The sequence below is a fragment of the Macrobrachium rosenbergii genome, chromosome 59 (assembly GCF_040412425.1).
Source record: "Macrobrachium rosenbergii isolate ZJJX-2024 chromosome 59, ASM4041242v1, whole genome shotgun sequence".
NCBI classification, from domain to species: Eukaryota; Metazoa; Arthropoda; class Malacostraca; order Decapoda; family Palaemonidae; genus Macrobrachium; species Macrobrachium rosenbergii.
Window position 1 is genome coordinate 8376802 of NC_089799.1, and position 7041 is coordinate 8383842.

Sequence of the window (7041 nt, forward strand, 5' to 3'; positions counted from 1 at the left end):
TACCAATTGCACGACATCCTCAGGGAGACTGTCCCAGGTCGTCACCTGTTTTTAAAGTAGAAACAACTGTTATCTTCTTCTGTTCACTGTTCCAGGTTGGGGTCTGGTGGCTGACGACACCTGGCAGAAATCAAAACTGTCCCACTGTCCTGTTTGGTCTCTGGATACAAATGGCCAGTATTATTATCGAGTAGCTAATTGTTCAATGGCTGCAGCAACAATGCCAATTATTATAACAGTGTAGACATCAGATCCTGATTTGTCTATGCATGTAGATTGCATTCAGTGAGTCTTCAACTGGTGACCATAATTTTGCTATTTTACAGTAGGTTGTAGCTATGCGACTTGCTAGCCTTATAGGGAAACATGTTTAAATTATGATGATGTCTTTTGAAATCTGTTGGTTAGAAGACCATCAGAGGTCAGAGTCATTGTTGGCTGAGATTTCCACCTGTCTCTAAATATTTGCGAATAATCCCTCTAAATATCAGCATTGAATTTTTTCCACCTCCCTCTCTTCCCCTTTTCATTTCTAGTTTCATATTCCAGTGTCATTTTACAAACTGCTTCACACGGATTCGGCTGAGACATCAAGTCCTGTGATCAGGAAATAGAACCCTCACTCCCTGCCTTTCGCTTAAGATCAAGCTGTACTATCGAAGAAATCCTGTGGTCAAGAATCTGTCACACCAATCAAATCCCTCGCACTCAGGGACAAGACTTATTTTGCGGGGTTTTCCAGACAGTTTCTTGAGTGGACGTTATCTCAGCACAGAGTGACTGATACTTGAAAAGTATATTGAGTCGACTAGGAATAATGACGAAAAACTGCAGCGAATAGTGACACATTTTGACGAAAATGTTTTGGTATTCTGTAAAAGAAAACTATTGTGCCGGCTTTGTATGTCCGTCCACACTTTTTTTTGTTCGAACTTTTTCTGTCCGCCCTCAGATCTTAAAAACTACTAAGGCTAGAGGGCTGCAATTTGTTACGTTGATCATCCACCCTCCAATCATCAAACACACCAAATTGCAGCCCTCTAGCCTCAGTAGTTTTTATTTTATCTAAGGTTAAAGTTAGCTATGACCATGCATCTGGGACCGCTATAATGCCAATAACACAGCCGACCACCTGGCCGTGGCTGAAAGTTTTATGGGCCGCGGCTGAGAGTTTCATGGGCCGCTGCTGAGAGTTTCATACAGCGTTATACGCTGTACAGAAAGCTCGGTCGCGCCGAAGAAACTTCGGCGCATTTTTCACTTGTTTTTTTTTATAGGAAAAGCCTCAAATTGGATGTAGGCATGAATAAGTTTATGAGAACAATAGAAACCACGAGGATTAAGCGTTAACTGTCAATATGAATGGGGAAAGGATGAAAGTGGGTAGAAGTGAAGATAAGGAAAGCCAAAGAAGTGAAATGAGAAAGGGAGAAGGATGTATGCAAAAGATCCGAAAGAGAAGAAGCCAAAATTGATATACATATTATCTGCTTTCTCCATGTCTGATAAGAAGGACTGAACGCGTGAAGAGTCTTAGAACTAGTAAAAAGATTACTGTAAGAGCCAAGAAGGGAAAGAACGTTTAGAGGATGGTTTGAGCACGTGGGGAGAATGGGAGACGAGAGTCTGGTGAAAAATAAATAGCTCATAATTCGGAAGATGAGGAGGAAGACAGAACACTATGGATAAATGAAATATTAGAGGTATATTTATATATGTATTACATAAATACATACACATATATATAATATATATTTATATTATATAAACATATATATAACAAATGCAAGTGTGTCTGACAGGGAGTAGAGAGAGAGAGAGAGAGAGAGAGAGAGATCTTTTGATGTGGTAATCGTGTTGCAGCTCAAAAGGGTTAACATCTTTACATTGTGTAAAAAAAAAAAAAAAAAAAAAAATCGCCCGATTAAATCTACTCTTTTCCTCACTCATAAACGAATGTCTATAATAGAGTCAGACGGATGGTTTGATGATCAGATATTTTATATCTGGACTCTTTTGATGGGAGTTTTATAAACACGAGGTTTTTACCCGATTGTTTTGGACGGACTACTCTCTAAGACTAGACTTGGCTAAAATTGCTGTTCTTTACGTCTCACTCAAAAAGAAGAGTGAGTCTAATTAGGTGGATGACACTACATAAAAAATCTGGAACCGCAAATAAGCCCTACATTTTTAACCTTTATAAAGTGGTGTGGCCTTGTCTTGTGCGTCATTAAATGATGATTATCTGTTCGGTTAAATATCGTCTTTCTTTAAATCTTCAATAGACTATAAACCCAAGAGGGCTCCGTAGGCAAATCAGCCTGCAGAGAGAGAGAGAGAGAGAGAGAGAGAGAGAGAGAGAGAGAGAGAGAGAGAGAGATGCATGTTACAGGAAAAGGTGGTAAATAAGTAAGTATGAGGGATAGAAAATAAAACCAGTACACCTGAAATACAGAAGACGTCAGCAGAGCAGAATGAATTTGCTCCTCTCGTAAATGGTTGCAGATCAGATAATTCCACAACTACACTAGTTAAACTATACCACATTTTAGCTGTAGCCAAGATAAAATTGCTAGCAAAGTGAGTAGTATTAAACGTGCAGATTAGATCATTTGCAGGAATTGCCTTGGTTATAAACTACAGTAGGTTGGTGGCTTATGATCTGTATGCTGAAGTACCGTACCCCAACGACTTAAACTTTCTATAATGTCATTAATTTACTGTTGACAGGTCTACTTTCACATATATAAGCTTAAAGATACTGAGAAACGTTATCCCAAGAGACGAGGCGAGAGAGAGAGAGAGAGAGAGAGAGAGAGAGAGAGAGAGAGAGAAATCATGCATCACGTACATTTCACTTGATAGTGGCATGGTTCGGCCTAGCTATAGCTATCAGGGCTATCGCCTTACTCAAAGTTTTGGCCAAGCCTACTCACTCTGAATGAACCGAGTGTTGTGTAGTTCCTCGTATCATCTTGGATGCCATCCGCATAAAAACCTCTATCACCCACGTCACTCCTAATCCGGGCATGAGCTCTTCATCCGCCGCAGAGCGAACACAGAAAACAGCAAGGCAAACAGACTAACGCAATCCCCGCCTTACCTTAACCACGTGTCTTGGTTATCGTGTTTCACACCCGTGGCTCAGAGGTCATACAGAGCCTGCCTCTCTCTCTCTCTCTCTCTCTCTCTCGATGAATGAAGACAGTACTGAATGAGCCATTGCACAATGAATGGTTCTCATTTCACGCAAGATGCAATCTTTCTGGGAAGCTATTATAAGAAAGTTTGGCGGTGTGATGTGGTGTCTGTATAATCAATTTATTAGTGATATTCTTGGCGTGATAGCAGCTCATATTAATTCTAGTTCGCTTGAGGATGAAATATTGCAAATCTCACGAGAAAACAAACCCAGCCTCGTTCAGCTGTACAAAATCCTTTTTGTTTATTTTCATAGCTTCCAAGCAGTTCACAGTATACTAAATGTCTTCATTCTATTTAGCAAATAACGGTAATGCGAGAGAGATTGAAGCCGAGACGAGAAGTACCGACTTATACCGTCAAAAGTGACTGCTATCCGTGAGATGTGGCCAATATCTTAGACGTAACATACCGGCAAAGATGCTTTGACCGTGTATGTTCAATCTGCGTACCTATACTGGTTGTTTTAATATATATATATATATATATATATATATATATATATATATATATATATATATATATATAAATACATATATATACATATATATATATACTGTATATATATATTAATTTATACTGTATATATAGGTTATGTGAAGGAAACGTTGTCCATATATTAACTATAATTTTTATTTTGCTGTCCACTTTTACTTCCTGATTATTTGACTTATTGCATCATGAAGGCATATTTTGTTGTACTATGTAAGTTCTTTATTAACCCCTTCACATTGATATATTCATACTCATATTCATATTCATATTCGTAAGATTTGTCCGTTAAAAAGGAAAAAAATATTCATCGACAGGCAACAGTTCACAATACCTGCCCCCAAGTCCCATGCATCTGTTAAGAGGCAAGAAGAAGATGAAGAAGAAGTTTCCTTGCGAAAGAAAAACGTTTCGCATCCGATGAAATCAGAATATATAAGGATAGTTGACGTTTTTTAAATGCCACCGTCCAACCGCATTCCTTTGCTTGGTTATAACGATTTTTTTCCCAAAGAGCGACCGTATAAAACGAACTTCGCATTCTTAACATTCCTTCGAGCGGCTTGACGGACCCCCGTGAGAGGCTAGCTTCATTCGGATTTCTGATTGGGTGTAAGTTTACGCTCGTGGCCAATAGCATTGCAGTATACTCTGCGCGCGGAGGATTCAGTTTTGTCAGTAGGATACGGACAATTTTTAATTTTATCGTTACACTCACGAATTTGTTGCGTTATTATTACGCTTAAAAATGGTGAAACTGATTGGTTAAGCACTTTTGAAACGTATAGTCATACTTCAGATATTTACATACAGTTCTTCAAAGGAATAATACGTTATTTAAAGCTTTGAAATGACGTATTTTCTGCGGGTTTACCCGAGTACGAGCAAGTGCTGAACGAAGGCTTCTGAGAATTATAGTAAACGCGGCACCGCGTCTCAGCTCGGGGGCCAGGGACTAGAGTTCATTGATGAGAACAGAAGTTGTACGGTGTCGGTGGAGTGAAGAACCCCTACGCTTCCATATTGTCGTTGCATTTACTGAATTATTCTTCTTTTGTGTGCGCTGTTAACCAAGTGTCGTGAGAAACCTGCAGTGCATAATAAGTCCGTGTTGTCGAGTAGACGGGAACACCATTAATGGTTTTACAGCTGCAATTTTGCGAGGCCTAAAAATCATTTTGCACATTATATGCTAACCTAGGCCATTACAAGTGTTTTTTTTTTTATTTAAGGAACTGAGGAGGGGGCCAAGTGTATTTATAAGTGTTATTGAAAGTGTAGCATGAGAGAAATGACAAGCATGGCCCTAGTGGTGCAAGAACGAGACAGGCCCTCTCCAAAAGTGTGGCAGCCGTGGTACATGGAAGGTGAGGATGAGAATGAAGAAACCCCTTCGGTGTAAACATCTGTAATTAGGTTTTTTTTGAGACCGGCACAGGTTGCGCGGTAGTTACGTGCGTAATTTTTCTTTCCCTTTTTATAATTTTTTTTATTCCGTACGCCTTTCGAGTCAGTTTAACGATTTTCTTGAAGATAAACTAACGCTAGGCCTTTTAAGAATATACATCAACGATAAACTGAATGTTATGTGTAACTGAACCGTTCTTATTTATCTTGAGCTGAGTGTCAACACCCATTCAGAAATTGTTTAACCTTTGACTATATGTAAGTGGGCCCTAGATTGGTCAAAAGTTAATAATAATTACACCGTATACACTATAATACTATAGTAATTTAAGGCCTTACATGCTTGCTTGTATGAGAGTTCTCATGACCTGGGTAGGGCCTGATTCATCAATACACACTGTTAAAATCTTATGGTAATACATACTTACCAGGTGTAAACACACGACTCATATCAAACGTATAGGTTAGCTTTTAAAGAGTTATTATTATTTTTTTGTTGTAGGAGAATAGGCTGTTTATATATTTCACTCATTTATATATTTTACTTCGCTAATTATGATTGCAGTAATGAACTACTGTCTATTGAATAAATTTACCTTTAGTGGTGCAGAGCATTTCATTTAGAAGTGTATCTATGTAATTCTGTTTGCTATTGCAATTTATATAGCCTATAGTTCTGCTACATGCAGTAATTACAGCGGTCATTTTATGTTATTAATTTTTTTTTTTTACGAAATTTTAAGGTATTCTCATGTTGGCTTATAAGGTACGTTTGCATTTCTATTGAATAGGCCTAGTCTTGACAAAATTTGTCAGAATGCTGTACAGAGGTAAATTAATTACTACAAAAAAGTTACTATGTAACGAGCAACTTATTCACTGCTGTATTTAGTGGTAGTATTGAATAGTAACTTAATAACGGCAGGCGTGTGATACCTTACCGCCAGTGGGGCATGAAACTTTGCCCCTGTTATACGAGCCGAATAATTTTGATAACGTAAATAGGCCCTTTCTCTCTAAAGCGAGTAATTATTACTCGTGTAACTAAGTAATCTACATGATATTGTCAATATTTAATTAATTAATTATGATAACGTTATTCTCATCGCGTTTACAGGCCTAACGGCATTCCGTTTAATTGGCTTGAAAAGAATGGATGTTGCCTACATGCATCTAGGCCTAGCCTGCGATCAAACTGACAATTGTCTCTACACAGTAAAGTAATTGCAAAAATAATTAATTTCAAGAATGTGTTATACAGTATAAACATACCTGTACTAGATAACCGCTCTTCTATTGAACTGATTTAGATTATAATTATTGTCGTCGGTTGGGACGACATTATATATAATTTAAATCGCTTTGCTTCCCGGATGAATTTTTTTCGTCGCATCTCTGCTATCAAGAAGCACCTATAAGCCTATTATAATGTATATAATCAGAACTAGAAGTAAACTACTGGAATAATGAATTATATTTTTTTACGAATTTTATGTACACAGTTTATTGTCCTGTTTTCAGTATATATATATATATATATATATATATATATATATATATATATATATATATATATATATATATATATATATACACACATATACATATATATATATATTATATTATACAGTATGAATATGTATAGATAGATAGATATATAGAAATAGTTTGTGCTCGTGTGTTTGGTACGTGTGTTCATGAGCACGCATGCAAAAGCTGCTTAATATTTAAAATTACACTTTTAAATAAATATCTTCCCTCAGTATCGGTTTCTCTTTCATAGCCGTGAAAAAAAATCCGTGAGTTACCGCTTGTGCGAGTAATTCGAGAGGTGTCGAAGCACCGTCGAGAACGTATGTCATTTGTCTTTTATTTTATTTGTGATTAAACGTATCATTCGTTTAAAAGTACAAGTCACTGAATTCGACTTGAATTCCA

The 7041-nt window shown here is 37.3% G+C and overlaps 1 pseudogene; it reads left to right on the forward strand.

The window, feature by feature from the left end:
* Positions 1-4658: 4658 nt before the first annotated feature.
* LOC136837395 (uncharacterized) overlaps positions 4659-7041 on the forward strand; it is a 111418-nt pseudogene continuing 109035 nt past the window's right edge.